Here is a 20320-nt window from a genome sequence, read left to right as displayed (position 1 = left end):
ATATATTAGTTAGTTATATTAGTTCTATTCAATTAGTAGTATATATAGCTGGACATCTGCTGCTTACGTCAGCTGATTCAGTCCTCAATATGGCAATCCCCAACTTATGCTAAAAACCGCTGCTAGATCAATAGTATTCGATTAGAAAATACATATGTCTCTTTTTGATACGCTTATCCTATTTTGTTAAAGTCAAGCGACTACATAGAGGCATCATTCTGTTTATTACCAGCTATCAGCCCCGTTGAAGCTTGGAGAAAAGATGCCGGAATTAGTTTGAAGAAAGCGTCAGGAGCGTGTCGACACCGCTCAGTTGTGGAGGAAAATTACTGATTTCGTTATTATACAGTGATGTCGACAGGGATGCCAGCATGCCGCCGTCAACATTGCCGCGCATCGCCATATCACCTGCTTATATACAACTAAACTGAAATACGTTAGAGCTTCATAGACGTCGGTACATCTTGGCACATGTGACACGATGCTATCAACAGGGTAAAACGTCAGCCGTGGCGTAATAGTGAAAAAATAACAAAGACAAATAATAGGTCAAGAATTTTCCGAACAAAAAAAAGTGTTTTCCTTAATTGTTGTTTTTGTAATTCTAGAAGTAATTAAGATTAATGGTAAGTGTTCGATTCAGGCCGTTATGGAATCCTGAGCTGGAAATGTGTTGTTAACTCAACACATATGCCTCATCCCGCGGTAGTTTGCTAGCATTTACCGGCCTGAACGATACCTCACTGCGTACTCACGACTGACAATAAGTAGTCATAACAGATCTCTATGACAGAGCACAGGCTTCATGCTGGTCTCGTGATAGATGGGCTTTTGTACGGGTGCTGTGCAGGACTAGCGAAAAAACAGCCAGTGCAGGCCAAACAGGGACGATGCAAACGGTGTAGTAGTAAGCGTATACACATATAGTCCATGATTTTCCTTCTGCTGCTGCAAGCAATCATTTTCTACATGCGGGGCCTTATCGCTCGCTGCTAGAATCTCTTTACACGGTTTCGACCGAGGGCCAACGTCAGTAGCGTGAACAGTGGTTACGTTCGACGTCTGGCTCGACGGTGGGATGGCCACTGACCACTTGGCGAATATGTTTAACTATAGACGAATGGAACGGATCCGGACACAGCCGTTCGACTTGTTAACCTACCATCGATGGCCCGACGGCGAAGTCGATGCCGATGGTCATCTAGTTACAGGCGTCGTCGTCGTCGTCGTCGTCGTCATTGTTGATCATCGGAAAATGTGGCACCGATAAATCGACGGCGTTGCGGCTCTAATGGTGACGCTCCGTTCATTTGTAGCATTCGCGGCTGAGCAGAGGCATCACATGCCAAGTAGGGCGACGGAACGGCCGAGCAAGTAGGGAATGAAGAGTCTCATCGTTGCTGGCAACCGCGGGCGATAAAGCTGACTCTAGAATGGTGTTACACTAAATCGCAATGATGGCAGCGGTAGCAACAGATGCGCAATGGATAGACGCAGTTCAGTTGGTTACGAAGCGGCTATCGTGCCGCTGACTGCGGGAGAGCAACAAGGAATCGAGGGGAGCGGAATAGATTGACAAAAGCATCGTCAAAAGCGGACACACAATCGGAGTGCAATGAGCTAGTGAAAGCCAGCATTGGGATGAATCAATGCACGCTAACTGAATAGTTATTATATAATTGATAGCTAGAAGGATAAGAATACGTGCGACCACTACAACGAAAAATTCTACTGCTATTATATATAAGTATAATATAATAAGGCGATAACGCTTGTTGTCGTCGAAGATATACTATTACTCGTAGTAAACGCACATCGGCCGCTAACCGAATACGTGCGGAGAACATGCATTCGACATTCTATCCGAGACTGCCTGAACACTAGGCAATCTGCATAGTATTGGGTAGCTCGGAGATGTGTGTTAGGTCTAAATGCCCCCTGGGGGTAATGACAGGAATAATCCACAAAATACGTAAGCAAAATTACTGCTCCAGCCAGTCTGCTTCTTCCATTAGGCAATGTAAAGTGTTTAGGCTCTAATGAAAGTCGCAGATATTTAAGAAACGCAACCTTATCGTCGAGTCTTCGTGAACGTACCTAGCGATTATGATTGACCTCAGATTTCGCCAAGCTTGACTTTCTTCTTCCTGTTCTCCCCATCATATTTTATCCTATATCTATGAAGTTATAGCGTTGACTTGATTTCTATTAAACATTTTTTCGTCAATCTTCAAATTAATCAATATTTATACAAGAAAATATAGTACCAATTGCTGACAATGTGATCGTTTGTCCTAGAACCGCTGGAGTTAGCCACAGCTGGGATATTGTCGGGTGCTGTTAACAAGAATAGTTTCAAAGACGATTGTGTTTGTACATAGAGGCACTTGGTTTTATCAATCCGATTTACAGATAGCTTAGTTCAGAACGCAAGTACAAGTTATCTGTTTCGAACATATACCGCTCACTGCCCAAGGCCGACTGAGAACATTGTTGGTATTAACAAGGACGCGAAATGCTTTATTTGTGATGATCACTGCTAGCTATAAATGGTTCGGAAAAGTCCGCGGAGAAGACTATGGCAAGCTGCGTTTAAAATAGCATTCGTTCAGGAATAATTCGACTAAAGCGATTAGTTCTAGCCTATAAGATCTGTCTTCTATTTCAAGACTTGTTTTTTTTTTCTCTAATAAACAATAGGGTTTTCTTTCGGTCGTTTTTTTTCCTAGATCTGAAATGAGATGTATCGCTTTCAGTATATAGAGTTTACTGCGTCAGCCGTTTAACTTAATTCTTCACTATTACAAAGACAGGCGTAAATTAGTTAGGTCGGCCGTTCTTTCAGATGAAAAAGACTACCTAACGCAAGTTGTTTTTTTCCCTAAGTTGAGTTTGAAATAATATTGGGATCCTAATTTTTTCCTGAAATCATAGTGATAAACATATCTATGAGTATGATTTGGATTTTTGTCCTATGAATAACGAGGTCGTTCCATAGGAAGTGGCATCTTTTAAACGTTTTAACTCTTAACTGTTTGCTTACTTCTGAACAGATATTCAAAGGTATTGTCTTCTCTACAAGCCCGCTTTAATTCTAGCACACAGTAAACACAGAACTCTACCATGAGCTTTTGAGATCCACTTTTGACGTTACACTATTTAGGTAACTCCCAGAGACCAAAAAAAGGCTGAGACAGGCCAGAATTTTTGTCCCATGTACGATGTAAACCTTGTGCATGAAGGAACTACTTAAATATGGTTTTCTAGTTGAAGAACAGCCTAGAAGCACTTTTAAAAAGCCTGTGAGTTGGCGGCGAAGATAAACTGCACTTAGATTTTTAGTCATATTAAATTTTTAGATAATTTCATCAAGTATAAGCAGCTTCGGTATCCCACCGAGGGGCTGATGAGCACAGGAAAACATGGCTCTTTATTGTATTTCAAAACCTTGTCCGGCATTGGGCAACATGTAGTCAAAATAACGTGTTTCGGCACAAAATTGTTTTAGGAGAGGTGTTGTCTCCACGGAAATATGAGACAGGGTAGGAAATGGGTTTCTCTAAGAGGTACAGATGAGTTCAGCCTTAAGCCAGATTTCCGCCTTACGAAAACTATAATTTACTTTTAGTAAAAGCGAAATGGCTTTGTACAATACGAATACTTAAAAAAGACAAGACGGCCAACAAGGATCTGTAAATGGTCCAATTGTGTTGAGTGACTAAGGCCACCCAACAGAAACGACCCAAGAGACAAGGCAAAGCCATCCCCCTATCATGACAATGCCAGACCACATACAGCGATAATCGTTAACAAAACTCTGAGTATGAGGTTCCTTTGAATTCATTGTATTCTTCACCTTTATTAGCGCCTTTCCGATCGCTGGCGGATGAAATTTGTAACAATATTTCGAATAATAACGGTGATATTAAAAACGTGTTGGAGCAGTTTTTCAGCGCAAACGTCGAACATCTTTGTCAAGACGGAACAATCAGATCAATTGAAAAAAAAAAAAAAGAGCAGGTCGTAGACAATGAAGGCGAACACATGATAAATTAAATTATAATTAGAAGTGAAAGGCCACGTTTCGTTACCACGTCAAAGGTCGTAATTACTTATCAAGCAGCCTATTATAATTAAAACTGATCACAATGGCAAACAGTCGGAAGCCATAGTTTATCACATGAGAAGCTTACATACAGCCCTTTCCTGTAAAAAGTTACATTATGCATGTACGTATAAAAAGCTGTCTACCTTAATAACTTGCCCGTCACTCTATCTATATCTGTATTTAGAAAAAGCGTAGAAATTAAAAAGTCCAAGGGTCGAATAAGGCGGCTCCTATAACCTTACACAGAATCGAATGCATGATACCCTCATAGCACGGTAGGAAATAGTCTATGTCACCTCAAGTCAATAACTTAGTATAAACGCACTAGCAGCCAAGTCACTTGATCTACTTCAGAGAATTCATCATCAGATCTCTGTTATCGCTGGGACACGTCAGTATGCGATTTTAGTCAGACGACACGGAAAGCAACGTGAGCACGTTCATTAAGGTGGTGCAAGAGTAACGTGGGAAACTGCAAATCACAAGTTACCAAATTTAAAAGGTAATTGAAAGTTCCTCGGTTTATCGACCGGTAAATGCAGTTCCATAAGTACTTGCTAGTTTATCGATCAAGATATCCTTTACTCTGCTAGGGATTAAACTTGCTAGTCAAAAATGGTCCGTCACATTTTGAGACAGGTGCCGATCGTATAGAACTGCCATACATTAATAGGGATTCTGGTGAATAAAAGGTACAGGAATATAGTAGATATATGAATGTTTCGTGAGTCGATACTGGAAAAACGCTGTAATTTGTCAACGAACGCGGACTTACGGTTCAGTTAAGCAACTACCTCTATGGAGCTGAGTCCGTCCATCCCATCGATACTAAGGCAAACTGACTTTAGCGACGTATGCCGATCACACAAATTAAACAGTGGCGACAAGTTCCTGATAAACTTTGTCCGGTATATAGTACAATCACCTATACTTTTCTTAGTTTTAAATAGGGCAGTCCACTTATAGCAAAGTAGAAGCATGTTACGGACATCAAAAAGTGATCTAATTAATTAGGAACCTGACCATGTGGAAACGGAGCGGGTAGAGGGTGGTGCATATGGACGACTGTGTTAAGGATGAAATCACTGATGATTTAATAAAGACAATCTATGTAAATAAGGGGAGTTATTTTCATATAATAAAACATGGTTTGTATTGAAAATACAGAAAATAATCGTACGTAGGAACATAAATATAGACATGTGAGACTGAGTCGCATAGACACATATGTATCACTGAACTGCAAAGCTTACTTTAACACATACAGCTTACACTTATCCTCATTTACCGCCACCAGAAATTTAAGAAGTGGCTTATAGCGCGAAATAGTATACCTATTCGATGCAATTAGCAAAATTGCCATTACCCCGCTTTTACGATATTAACTTCTACCTGCTCCGCAAAATTACCCTCGTTTTTTTTACTATTCACGTAGCGAACGTATGTATAGAGTAGAAATAGGTATAACTGTCTCGGTTGTTGCTTTTGTTAGTTGCTCCCCGCACCTTACAATCCCAACTGGCCAAACCCCCAACGAAAGAACGTTCCCACAGACCCTTCTGCCAGGCATTTAATGTCGCTGCTGCCCTAAGCCGATCTAGTTTAAAATATAAGTTTGCTAGGTGGGACCGCCACCTGCCATTGCAATAGCGGGCAAAATTGTAATTTAAAATACGTGATTCAGCCAGCAAGGTTCGTACGTCGGTTGACCGCTAAAACGGTCAGTGGTTCATTGCTTGGCCATACGGAAGCAGGACCTCCTGCGCGGATCCTTCTTTGTGACTTTGCTTGAACCTATTACTGGTGCTGCCACTGCTAGAACTGCGTCAGCACATTGGGAACACATACGCACACGTAGCAATAGTCTATAGAACTTGGCGAGTAGCGGTTATGCACTCAGCGTCACGTGGTCATTGTTTTGGGCCGCGGCGTGCAGCCACCAGCCGCTTGCGATCGCCACGTAACCAGACTTGTACCATAGCTTAAATGTAGGTGGTAGAGTCTAGCCGCTGCTTTTTCCACTAGTGATGGGTGATGTGTCGATGGAAAATGTCATATCGAGATAGGAAAGGAAGTTTGGGAGAGACGGAGCGAGTTTGTCCCATCGATGAGATGTAGAGATAGGTGGAATGGGGACACGACGAAAGGCGTGGATACACAACGATGCCAGCAACAGTGAAGCGTCTGTATGTGCGTTTTTGTCTATATGAGTGGCCGAATAACCCACGAATTTGGCCACGCAGAATCCAGTATGGGGAAGCGTGCAAAAGCAGCACAACATTACGGGTTCGTTGTCGGGCATTCTCGTGTTGCCGTTGAGGAATAAGCGAAATAAATAAACAAGGACGAGCAAGCCAGTGACTCGGAAACAGAGAAGGATAACAGGTGCAGGACGTCGAGAGACCCAATTGAATTCGTTCGATTCGAGACGCCAACATCTGATAGCGACAGCAACAGCAGGAAGAGTGCACAACTTAGAGATGACCGCCGTCATCACAGCCATCATTTTCATTGCATGCATTTAACTAATACTGCAGTCTGAAGAGTAGACTGTTGTCCTATGTGCGTGTGCACAAAAAAATTAGATATTATGATAGTAAGGTCACGATTTGCCTATTCCGATTACAGCCTGTTGCACGAATGAAGAAAAGTCAACGTGCCCCTTTTTTAAGAAAATTAATAAGCTATTTATATAAAGTAACGCATAAGTTAATTTAGAGTCTGCCGTAGAGAAGGCTACGTTTTGTTTGATGGTGACAGGACCGTATATATACATTGTTTAGGCATCCTATCTAGTCCTTAATTGTTATTTATGTATACACTCTCGAGATGAATTAATGACAGTGGAAATAAGCGGGATGGCCACATTCACAAATAGTCTTTTATATAGCCTACGAAGCATCTTTCTTAAACAGAGAAAAAAAAAACGTTGATGATAGGTTACGGGAAAATTTTAACTTACGAAGGTGACTTTTATTACCGTCAGTAGGATCAACGATCTGCTTCTATTTCTAAGATGCAGATACCCTCAATGGACAATAGTATAAGATTTAAATGCAGGCCGACATAATCTTATATTGTACCTTTCATTGTCATTTGGTTGAAGCATTAAGGCTCAGCGTCGTTTAACACACGAAATGCATGCAAGAACGAGGCTGCAGCGATAGCAGTACTTGAATATCGCTTGGCCTTTGGACAAGTGAGCTAGGACGCCTTACAGAGTGCTAGCAAATACACTTTTAACTAGAAGACAACAGGACAAGCATCAGCTACGATGGCATTAAATGATGTTCTAGCCCGCGTCCGGTTTAGGGACGGCTTCGCGGTAATGAAAATCGACACTCCACATGAGCGCTTCAGGTATAGACGTCTGACCGTGCATTTAATAAACATCTGAGAACGAACATCTGAGCAGTTGATTCTGAGACGGTAGTCAATCAAATAGCATATGCTTATATCGGATGTATAATACGTGTACCAGAGCTGTCCCTGAATCTTGTGCTTAAGGTGTTCTGAAAGCATCTGAGATATCGTCAGCCTCGCAATGAAAAAAGGGTATTATTGAGAAGATTGAATTTTCAATTCAAAAAGCAGAACACAATTGACAGCCATTGCAGGTATGTGTGCTAATATATAGTACAGGCTTAATTGCTGAATTATTTAAATACCTCATGGTCCTACGCTATTAGTCTTTCTACGATATAGGAAGCGATTAAATAAGCTAAGAAGTAACGTTGAAAATACATATCTGGTGAAGGTACACGTATTTATAGAAAGCTAGCAACGACTCTGATTACTAGAAGCCAAGATTCTTCGTCTTGCTTCCTGATAAGGTTGGCCTGAATAATATTGAGCCTGAGACATCTTTAGAATATAAATAGGCATATGCATTATTCTGAATACAAAGCACAATTATAGCGTTTTAATTTTCTTAAGTGTCACAAAATAACAATGGTTCATTGTTCGCCTGCTTTTTATTGATAAACATTAGCCGATTGAAGCAACAGCGTACAGACATACCTCGTAGACATCTTGACTTTCACTTTAAAATTCGATTACGAGCTATTTACGCCACCATTGTACCATTTGTAACACAGAACTGACCTTCTCAGAGATCCGTCCACGCAAGTATATGTGTTTATATTCGAGCAATATACACTCAGAAAAGTGAATCCGGATTCGTCTCTGGAAAAAAAGTCGATTACGATTTGTTTTCCCCGGGTGCCACAGCCACGTTCTCGCTGTCGCCGACAATTGCGCCAATCACCTAAAGCGTCCAGAACTGACGCCCGCTTGGTCCCGTGAAATTCACTCCATGACGCATCGCCCCACATCGAGTCGAGGCCATACTTTTGCGCCGAGTTAATTACTCTTGGAGGATGTTTTGGCGGCAGTAGAAGCAAGCTGGACGCGAGTTTTTAGATCCTCTCTTCTTAAATTAAATTAATTGCTCTCGATCAGTCAACGAATACAACAATGGATCGCGGCCGTGTCGCGGCACACTCTCCTGGCCGACACAGCCGACGTTATCGCTTACTAGTAGACCGAGCGCTTGATGACTGCTTTGGGGTGTTTCCTTGCGAATTGGTAGTCGGCGGACGGCGTTTCTTTAAAAGCCCAGTCTTTATTTTCTGCCTTTCCTTACAGACAAACTGTGCAACTCTGCTCTGTACACCTTTCGACCATTTAACTACCATAAACATGTAGTAAACCTAAAAATACGTCAAATGGTATCGTCTATTGAAGCAGTTGTATCGAAGGAAGTGACTGAGTCTCTTCTGCTGTCAGTCGTCATCACTAACGCTCCGAGTACAAATCAACTTTCTATGTTCCCGACATTTTGTTCCTCATTAGGTATTATTGTTCGAAATACAGTAACAGCCTATAACTTTGCATATTACTATGACCTGTAAGTACGAGTCGGTAGGAGTGCATCTGAAATGTATTTAGGTGTTGACACTATCAAGGCATTACGGGTTAAATTTTTCTCGTCTGGTGTGTTTCGACGGAGGGGAACATTCGATTGTCTGCACATACAGAAAAGATGTAGGGCGGAACGAGATTTTGACTATTTTATTTAAGGCCAAATTATTGACAATAACCTGAACTCCTGCTTCAATAGCAGCTGCCAAACGAGGTTCAGTTCTGTATTGTGCCGCTATTAAGGTCTGCTGAATTAGTGAGATTGGAAAGGCTGGCCGATTACGAATATTTTTAGTATTTTTTCTCTAAAAATGACGCAGCAATGTCAATAATATCGTTTACGACATGCGCTCAACTGCTACTCCTGTCGGTATCGGAAGCAGGAAAATGTATACTTTGGTGGACCAACATGCGAAATTACGTCGTTTCCACCAGGTACTTCCTCTACCATTTTTTCTATCCCTTGACATCACTGTACCAATCTTCCGCGTCTCTTCTAGAGCGTAACAACTTTTTCGTTTTTGTCGGCTTCTTAACGTAAAGACTTTACACGCCATTTTTTATTGCTTGATTCTTCTGTTGATTTTCTGTAAGTACCGCGGCTGAACTGTGCGATCCTTACACGTTGTCTATTAATTCTACCGAAATCTGAAGCAGTGTGAGTTCACCTTCAGATCACTGTTGACGTTCACAGCAGCGCTGTCTTGACTTTTGACGGAGTTTTCGCTAGTGCAGTCCGTCCGTATTCGGATCATATCCATTGTCACGTTCACCGCGAACGAACCCCTCAGCGGGAAACCCTCTCTTCGGGTCGCCGTTATATTCGCAATGGCGGCAGCAGCAGCAGCAGTGGTACCTATCATTTTGATAAACAAAAACATAGTCTATTGCCTTCGAATGTAGATTTGTGTATGTCTCTGTGAACGTCTATTGCCTGTCTGTACATCAGTATGTGTCTCATGTATGACTGTAGCTGATCTGCACAGAACTAGTTTTCAAACCCAGTCGCGTTGCTATCGGCCAGGTGATGGGCTCCCTTCCGGCTTTACTAATCAAGCCGCCGTTTCCAGCCATAGTACAGGGCGCTTGCTTCACGCCTACCATTTGCCGCCGATGCCGTTTCAGTTGTGGCTTCGGAAAAGGCGCCAGCCATGATTACTCCAATGACTAGGTTCCCCTTGCTCTTTTCCGCTCTTGTTCTTGGCGGACGGGCGCCATCGTTGTCACCTTGCTTCTATCGCTGTCTCCGTTCTCTACCCTCTTTTCTGTGTTTGGCCTCTGGCTTTGCCATTTTGGCCATCTTCCGTCTTTTTTTCTTTTCCCTGCCCTTCGCGCCCTAGCTATTCTATCCTATCAGCCATATACACTCTCTGCGGATGTTTGTGCGTGTAAGGTCGAGTACTTCCCTTTTGTACCTAGTTCGTTGTTTTCATTGGTGCCTTCCTGCCGAACGTTACCTTAATTGCCTCGTGGATACGATTATAACCCGTGCATCGCTTATTGCGAACCCGTTAGTCATTTCGTCTAAGAGGCCATCGGTCAGCCCTGCATTAGGAGAGGAATAGAGTTTAAACGGGCAAAATTGTTCTTATTTTTACTCGGCTGTTCACTTTCAATGAGTCCTGCGTATCATGTTTTCCATTGTTTGCGCTGATCGACGGCAGCAAGCAGCTTGCAGTAGCTAAGCAGGCCAGTCCGACCTCTTCGTTGCCGCCTGCTGCTACTGTCGTTTCATAGAGCAACACCAAAATCAGCAATAATTCCCCGGCGGCGCTCATTGGGCCCTTCGACGGGGCGCTGGCTTTGTTCGGCTGTGCAGCGATTCGTCGAGTAACGTACTCGCGATGGGTCACCCGCTGGTACACAACTTTTGGCCCACAAATAGTCGTTTTGTTTACCGGTATCGCTAGACAAAGCGGCAATTGCAAATTCACCGTTTTCCGTGTGTATGGACGATTTGCTTTCTAAAGGGATTAAACGCTGACTGTAGACGGTATTATTTTTGAGTGCATCCGAACGCCTGGCCACGATCGACCCAAGGTAATGAAATTTCCATTGAAGTCGTTTTTACATCACCGGTTGGCAAAAACCATTTAGTTATTGTTCATTGTAGGCGCAGGAGAGCACATCTTAACACAGACTAGCTAGATAGGTTTTCGTAACGGTCATGTGCTAGTGCGTTTTCCTGGCAGACTAAAACACACGTGGAGACATCCAGGTGGTTGTACACACTGGATTTGTGTTGGGGACCAACCGTCTAAAGCAATGCTTATACGGCAGTATAATCGGATATGAAAGACGAGACATTTAGGTTAAGTTAGCTAGATTCTGTGCCTTGTATCTCGTGTACGATCGTATTCACTGATACACATAGTTCTTCTTTTAACGATCTTCTCTTCCACGAAGACTTCCGTGCTTCTATACTCACGCAAATAGCAGCATTAGATTAGGTAGGAAATATTTGTATTTGTACAGACAACATAAGAATTGTAAAAAGCAAATTCGTTTAAATATAATTCATCAATGCAACCTTCAACAAACACATAAATAGATGAAAAGGTCGTCTAATAAATATCGCGACCATCAGTTATCTTAAGTCTCTTTCAGATGGTCATAATGAAGGGACGTGTAAACCGAAGCAACACAATGCTAACCCTGACAATCGTAATGACTGATGCTAAACACCTTTGAGTGAAGGAACGCAACAGGTCGATTTAGAGCAAAAGCTAAACGATCAGTCTGCCTGCATGCGTACGTTCCTGTCTTACCAATCCACGTACTCGAGTGAACTCAACGGTAGCTTTGGCCGCTATTGCTACCGTGCTCTTAGTTCACAAGAACGTCGGTCATCAGATTCGTTTGTGTGATAGATGTTTGCATGTTGCTGAATAAGAGCGCGTATACGCCTTTTCGCCCCTGCGTCTGCCGACGATCCTTTTGCGTCGCTCCTATATTTTGTCTTGGGTGTTTGCTTGTTGACCCGTGTGCGTGAGTCCCGCTTGTTCTGAGTCTGCCTGTTGTCTGCACTGCTTTCAGTCCGCTTCGATTTCTGCGTGTCTACAACAAACAGGTTGTGCGTATGTTGGACTTTACATGCGACAGCGTCGGCCGTTGTCCTGGCGCTCAGGTTGTTTATACACTATATATGGCAAGCAACTCTATCCGAATGGAGCCTTATGGTGTTGCTGGACAGGAAAGAATCAAACGCCGGTGCCGGTAGGAAGGGCCGCCTCGATTGCACCACGTAAGCAGGTCCGCTACGAAAACGGGTGTACTACAAACTACAGGTCTAGACTATCGGGGGCTGCAGTCAGAGGTCGTTGTCACTCTATCGTCAGGGTAGGGACAAGCGCAGCAGCAGTAGAATAAAAGAGTAAACGTTCGCTGATGGGATTCCGTCTCTTGCTACGAGCGTCTTGCGAGCGTCCATGATTTTCTTTTTTTTTGGACTGCCTCGCTGTCTCTTGCAGGTTTTGTATCTCCGCTCGTAATCACCAGCCATTGCCACTTGTTGGCCTCGACGCTAGCAATGATGACGATAGCGGCGGCGTCTACAGTAACTAACTACATCTAAGTAATGCCTCTTTTGCGTTTTTTAGTTGCCGCGCCGGTCATCATCACGATCGTCACCGATCCCAATACTGCTGCTGCTGCTGTTGTTATCGCCGGCATTGCTGCTGAAACCACACGTAGGAGCTCTCAATACACAACATGCAGCAATAGAGGATGGCAACGGCTCATCGACAAGGTAGAGAAAAAGGGGCAATGCGAACTGTGTTTCTATGAGCTACTGACGAAAGATAGCAACAATAACAAGGTCCACTCTCTGATACGTGCCAGTGAGGTAGAGCAATGACACGCGAGATTCGGCTTGAACGCGCGACAATAGAGGCGGTGTCGACGATGATTTCGCCGTGTACCAAAGGAACTATCCAAGCAAATCTTTATGTGTCAATGACAGACTGACTCCCTCCGACTTGTTAAAGATTGCCAAGACCCTTCGCCGCTGTAATCCACCGTCCCAATTTCACCTCCACCCTCAAAACTACATGGTGGTATATGGCGGCGGTGTAATATACAATGAGAGAATGAGAAAGGGGCAAATAGGGAGAGGCCATACGAATGAATGAGCAAAATGTAAAAGTCGCGTTGTTCTCTTTCCCAGTCCTCTGCCTGTTTCACGTTTGTCCTCAATATTCGACGCCTTTCGCTTCCTCCTCAGATCCGTTCGCGCCTACGTTTCAACTGTGCGTGAGTCGACATCGACAAGTGTCTTCATGGCCGACGGTTACTGCGACAATGATACGTGTAACTCAGGGATAGGCAGGTACAGAGTGGGGATAAACAACGACCGGGTTCACTGCGACGCGGAACCTATGATGACGCCGCCGTGCGGAGACAGCAACAATGTCCGCCACAACTAGCAAATAACTAGCAACCAGCTAGTGTGGGACTCAACGGAAAACACGAAGGAGCAGAAGTTCGCACTGGCTACTTCCGTTGTGCGGCTCAGGTCGTATCTTGCAGGTCGGTGTCGTTATTGAGATCCGTTAGTTTTGTTGTCAGTGGTGATGTTCATTAGAATTATCGCTCTCAAGTATCAATCGACTACTTACGGAGGAAAAAGGCAGGCAGCTGAATCGAGCGTTGCCTGTAATAGCAATAGCTGTAGCAGTGCCAGTAATCGGTAGGTGGGCACAGAGGGGACGTTCAGGGGTGTTACAAGGTCCCAAAGAACAGGAGTCTGTCTAGCGACGGGTTTAGGTGCCAGAGGGACCCGGTACCGTCATGACAAGAACGAATTTTCTCGGTTAAGTGAAAATAGCGTTGGGGGCGACTTCTGAACCGAACTGCTCGAGCATACAAACAAGAAAACCTAAGGGTGAGAGGAAGTATGCTAAACGCGGCATTATGGACGGTTTACGACGACGCCCTCGATAATGCGTCGTAGTCCCCTTCGTCTTTAGTTGATGTCTACTATGTTGGGTAAAGTAACTTTATATTTCATGTTGCGACGGGGACGCAACGTTCGAAACTCTCTTCGTCAACCAGGTGGGCCCCTATGACAACGCAGTGATGGTAGTGTCAGCAAGCGCCAGCTTTCGGCAGCGACAGTACGACCGGCCCCATGTAATGTTGCTTTATGTTATCAGAGGATTAAATAGATCGACAGAGTTTACGTCAGCCAGCGAAGGCCGTTCGTTCCGCAACAGTAGGACAGCAGCAGATTGCAGCAGTCTGCTCATGCTTTCTTCGATGTTTACGAGTATCTATGCGTGTCTCTGCGTGTAGCTTTGTGTACGGTCAGCTTAAGCACACATAGAGTGATACAGCGGCACGCATAGGTACAGGCGAATGCTACGACAATGCTGTACATCAACAACCGAGAACATCAATAATCGCACCGTTGTTGTCTCATATGTATATACTGCATTGGCTCCTTTTTTTCTAGTCTAGCGCTAACTCAATTTGCACCTCAATCTAGATATGCCTATTGTATGAGCGTAGTTTTCACACAATAAGCTAATGGGAACAAGACAAAGTTTACCTTATCATGAGTAGTTTGATTTTGTGTTCACTCCTCTTAAGATTTTTGATTTCACATGCACAAAACACGTTTTCTAGCTGGGGGCTGAGTTGTGTGGTTGTGCTGATGATATCTGGTCATACTGATGCTCAGTGCTCGGTTAAATGTACCGGTTTTAGTTGTTAATTAGAGTAGCGGTCTACTGTGACTATTTATCATACGCCTGCCACTACTAAATACTCAATGCTTTGAGTTTTGCATCCAGAAACACCGTTAAGCAGCCCATCAGACAGCCTGGTAATGCTACTTGCCCGATCGATAGGGTTGCGACGGCGGCAGAAAAGAAAAAGGCAAAATATTAAAGAGAAAGCAAAATAAGGTACTAAACACACGACAGATAACGCTTTAAAGGAGCTGCGTAAACTAAACATGTGCACAGGAGATTAACTGGACGGAGGCCACTGCCACTGTCCGATGCCACTTCCTCTTGGGCTTCGGCACACCTCGATCGCTCTCAAACCCCAACTCTTCCCTTTACTTGACGTACACGCCCAGATTTCAACATCCGCACCAGCACTGCATCGCCAGGTCCACATAGAGCGATTCCTTCGAGCGAGTCGCTCAGAAATGAAAATCCGTAGATAGGAACAACACAGAGTAGAAAGCTAGTCGATCCCGTCTTGGTGCTGACGTCTTCTGAAAAATCTTTTCCCGGGACATAATATTCTTAGTAAACATTGCTACTTAACTTAGAGAGCGTCGTCTGAATCGTCGAGCTAGCAAAGGCTTTTGTTCACTACTGGCGTTGTCGCGTCTGCCGCAAACGGCGCCTCCCTGAAGACGCCATTAGACTCTACTTATAGCAGACGTGCTGTCTCCCTTGCGACTTCTATTGTAATGTGCTGCCATTGCAGTCGCTGCAGCTATTCCCGCTGTACAACACAAAAACTAAAAAAAAAAGCGATCTCAGAGTATATGTACTCATAAACATTAATGTTTGGCAAAAATACTCTCGAAAGAAAGATAAAATCACGCTACGTATCCTGTATTCGGTACCGGAAGTTCGAGTTTTTTGAAGCGGTCACTTGAAAGATCTTAGAATAGAGAAACATGTTATGTGCACATGCACCCTTTACTATGTACACTCGTCTTTTATGCCTCTTTTATCGTATATAGGACATATTTATGGTGTGGTAGTATTCATGACCAAATTTGCCTTTACTGAGCCGAAGCAGGCATATTATCAGTACGAAATATAGTGCGTTTACGCAGGTGGTAACTATCAGTATCAGCAAACCACCAATTAAATTAATATCTGACGAGTATATTCATATGGACATAATCCCTATGTTTGACACGTATTATTATATAAGTAGTGCCGCAGCAACAGAACGTGGGAGTTCCTATACTAAATTGGATCCCTTCGATAATGCAATGGTAAGGCGTTTCCGGAATGGGACATTCCTTCTACTTTAGCACTTTGCGACCTCATTGGCTATAGTGTCACAACCATTTTCAGCCTGGATAACGTTCGTTCTGCTATGACGTTTTTTTCATGATAATTATATGCTTGTACGTATTTTTCGAACTAATAATGTTCACAACGTGCTCTTTGAACAACAAAATGGCTTTATTTACAAGGTAACAGAAAATTGGTCATGATATTTTTTGTTTTCCTTGCTGTAAAGGCTCTTTAGTGGAGTTGTCGTGTGCAGACGTTGTTCTGAGGGCTTTAATAGATCTTGCCAGTCGAATGCGCAGTCATTTCGATGTGCTCTCTTCCGAGGAACAATAGCGGCCAAATAGCCGAGCCGATGAGTGTTGGTAGCTTGCAAAGATCTGGACTGCATTTACTTTGAGTGCACAAACCCGCTCTGCAATATTCTGTCAAAGGGAGTTGACAAGATAGGCAGTCTATGCCCACCTCTTGCCCTGTTCGGCTTCATCTTGTCTAAGGCACATCTGTGTGCATATGGACTGGGCTTTCTAGTAGTTGTCGCGTATCTCATCCCAGTCAACAGCTCCACCCTACTGGCTACGCCAGTCACACCCTGCCAAGCGGAACCTAGAACTGCCAACAGGAAGAGTAAATTGTTCTTCGTTGACGCTGCCATAACATCGAAACTACTCACCAATAATCAATGATTCCTGACTACGCATAGTACCATATTTATGCATACCACTTGTTATACAGAAGCTTGGCGCGCAAAGCTGTTGCGTTATACAAAACGTAGATAATGGTAGTTTCCGGCAAGGTTTTTCGAACTTATTAAAACATTATTATAGATGCTAGTGTCCGCGCAGAGCGTCATCCTCAAGTACGGCTGACGAAGGCACAAGAAATCCCGCGACATTTATCGAAGGAACAAAAAGATCTCGCTTTGCAGACGTCATCCTATTGGTCAGGGATGGAACAGCCAGGGCAGCCCAGCATGCAACGCTCGTACTGCTGGTCTTTTCTCATAGTCTAGGTTCAAGCAATATATAGTGGCGTTCCCATCAGATGAGCTCATTGATACAACGAGGAAACCTCGAAAATGCCCCGATGCAGCGACAGAATGACGGGTCTTATGCTCTGAGTTCAGCAGCTGAATCAAGCCGGGAGTCAAATTGGGTGCCAATGACGTTGTGTCATAGAGGAATAAGTTGCAAAGTTCCTGCAAGGATACTGCTTTAGGCGGGTTGGCTATCTAACAATTGATGGAAATGTCCTCAATAGGGACAATTGTAGGAAGAAAGGTAGTGGTGCTCGGTAAAACATAAGACCGAGGTCTGCTACTAGAGCTAGTTAGTTATACATTCAGTATATGGTTGTAAACATTCGATCTCTTGTTGTGATGATTCCTTATGACCCAGGAACGTCAAAGGTTGCTGCGTTTCGTGCAGATCAGCTGAAAGCTTGGCTGATAAGAGAATGCCGTTTTATCTTCTGAAAATGAAAACAGTTGTTGACTGGCTTAGGTGAGCATGACCATTGTATAGGACACGTTTACGCTAACCTTGAGAAGAACTTCTTATATCGCGCACTCAGAGCTCTTGGGGTATCTTAGACATTAATAGGTAATTTCCTTACGTTTAGATTTTATAAGGTTTTTCAACTACATTAACTTCAGTAATTTAATTAAAGTAGTATGTGCATTCACACAAGTCACTTATATGGGTTTTCAAGCAATAGTAACCATTTTTGTAGCTAAGTGACATATACCTCAGGTAATATAAATCGTCGGGCCGGTGCTGGGGTCATTTGAAAATTGAGATTTGGCGGTACTAGATGTGCTAAAGATGTCTTAGAGTATCTTTATTCAGACCTATGATAACGCGTCTTGAAGATGAGTGAAATTTCCCCAAAGATTCGTTACGTTTTAAACTTCTTCGACGGTAGAAGCACAAATGCTGCCCAGGCCCATAAAAAAGCTCTGCTGTTTATGGTCAAGATGTGTTATTGGAAGGAACGGGCTAAAGACCGGTCTGAAAATACCCATGTGAAAGATGCTCTTCATAGTAACTGACCAATCACGGAAAAAGTTGATGAAACTATTATGACGGTTAAGCAAAACCGGTACGTGAGTAGCTATGATACCGCCAAGGAACTAGATACCCACCACCAGACATTTTTAAACCAGCTGGACGCAAAAAGTTAGATGTTTGGATATTATATGGTCTAACTCATAAAAACTAACTTGACTGTATTTTCCACACTACGCAACTCTACAGAAACATAAACGGTTCCTGACGAGTGGATCAGATACGACAATAATGTAGCAACATCGAGAGTGACGCTAAAGAGGACGTCTAGTGGAACTGGAAATAGGTCGCGCATTATAAATTGTTACCACCTGGTAAAGTAACACGTTCCGAACTCTACTGTTAGCAACTAACAAGATCACAACAAAAATCGACAGGGGAGAGTGGTGGTTAGAAAAAGCATCGCCTGCTATTATGACGATATCAGACCTCTAGCTACCCGGAAGAAAATAAGGGAACCCCGATGGGAAATTTTACTACATTTACTGCATAGCCCGGATCTTGCGCCATCGTTAGACTACTGTTTATCTCAGTCTTTCCAGAACTCACTTAATAAGGTTCATTTAGCTTCAATGGAGGGATGCAAAATCATTGATTCTAATTTGTTCCCTAAAGATCGCAGAATTTCTACAACGATAAGATTATGGGATTACCGAAAAAATGGCGATAAGTCATTATCAAAGCTACGCGTATTTAGTTTACTAATATTATTTTACACTATAAAAAATATTCTTCTCAATTATGGCAGTTAAACGGTCAATATGTTTTCCAGCAACGAAATATGTATATATATATATATATATAAAAAGTTTTTTTCTCTCACTCGCAAATGATACATAATGTTACAACGTGTATTTAAGTTACCGTCGAGAGCCTGGTGGCGGGGGGGGGGGGGGGACCTTTTCCTAAAAAAAGAACTTTAAGTAAACGCCAGTGACCGCTAGCTAGAATCTCTGCATGCAATGAATCTCTCCTTAGTTTTTGTAGGATTTGTATAAAATAAAGGGATTATCATTTTTCATAATCAGATGCATTTAGTCAGAGCGGCGCGGATAGCAAGGTTGAGATACTTTGACGGATATTATAGCACCTCTCATTTCAAATGTATTATGTCCCTGCATATATCGATTGAAAGGAAAACTTCCTCGCAAGCGGTTGTTTAAAATTGGCAATCGACAATTATCATTTAAAAAAAATAGCGTACTAATGCCATCGGGGTTCAGATCCTGTAATAGTCCATGTAATGCCGACATTAATGTATTTTCTGTAATTTTTAAATAAAAAAGCTGGAGTCTACTTTGTTGTCCTTCTCTTTGTCCCCTTTTAATTTGGGCTAGATATCATATATCTGTATGCGTGCGGTTTCCATGTTGCAATCCAAATAAATAGCCCCATGTGGATACTGAGCCGACTGAGCAGTTGGCAAAGCTGTCTCGAAACCCCCTGTTGACTGTGTTAGCACGCTTTGAAACAGCCCCCCCCCCCCCCCCGCTCCCAATAAGTTGAGTGCGCGACTGGGAAGTGGAGGTAGGTACGGCGTTCACGCTTTAGCGTGTCCATAGGGCCATAGGGACGGTCATCTGTTCGTCCGTAAGCGGCTGTGAGCGAAGGCGTCTGCTTGGTCAAGATATCACCGGGTGTAATACCCTGTATTGACCTGCTGCCTAGAGCTCTGCCAGTCGCCCACGCCAACTCAATTCATCGAAGGTTTAGCGCCCTGTGATCTTCAACTCCGTAAACGATGGATTCAGACCAGTATCCCAACATCTCAAAGGTAGTGATATGCTTCTTGCTTTCCTACCTGTCTCTTCCGTTCCAGTGACCCGGGCGGTGGGATGTCTATTTCATGCGGCATAAGCTATAAGTAGACAGCTTCTTGAGATAGATAGTGAAAAAAAAACACGGAGATGTTGTATAAGCACTTGCTTGACGAAATATGGACATTGAGACAACTGTAAAATTAGAATTTTGCATCTCTCGATAAACTGCAGCTTTAGATGGAGTACTGCATCACCGCCGATCGAATTAGTTTAACGGTGGTTAATCAAATAGAATTTAGATGAGCATGGAATTGTAACGTGGCGGTAGGCGATTGTTATAGCTTAAATTGATACTGGGGCAGTCAGCCCAGCCAAAAGAGCAAGTGTTGTTAGGAGCACGACCCAGAGCCTAACGGTAAAGTTGCCTAGACAAAGCACTTCAACATGGCTCGTTAACCCAGGTGGTAAATTAAATTT

At 43.3% G+C, this 20320-nt stretch overlaps 1 protein-coding gene across 8 annotated transcripts in view; it reads left to right on the top strand.

Annotated features, from left to right (window-relative positions):
- The window catches only part of LOC111247472 (uncharacterized), a 45813-nt gene that overhangs the window by 12895 nt on the left and 12598 nt on the right, over nucleotides 1–20320 (top strand). The window contains exons 1-4 of one of the 8 annotated variants that reach the window (XR_015324561.1): nucleotides 9615–11071; nucleotides 12068–12275; nucleotides 12631–12779; nucleotides 13254–13558. The exons of 1 other annotated variant lie outside the window; for it this stretch is intronic. The gene's annotated coding sequence lies outside the window, so the exon portion shown is untranslated. Of the gene's footprint in view, nucleotides 1–9614; nucleotides 11072–12067; nucleotides 12284–12630; nucleotides 12780–13253; nucleotides 13559–20320 lie in introns of those variants that run through there. 6 more of the 8 variants (XR_015324560.1, XR_015324566.1, XR_015324563.1 and 3 more) reach the window with 6 other exon arrangements.

Source organism: Varroa destructor, unplaced genomic scaffold, assembly GCF_002443255.2.
Source record: "Varroa destructor unplaced genomic scaffold, Vdes_3.0 BEIS01000003.1, whole genome shotgun sequence".
NCBI lineage: Eukaryota > Metazoa > Arthropoda > Arachnida > Mesostigmata > Varroidae > Varroa > Varroa destructor.
This window is presented reverse-complemented; position numbering and strand designations above follow the sequence as displayed.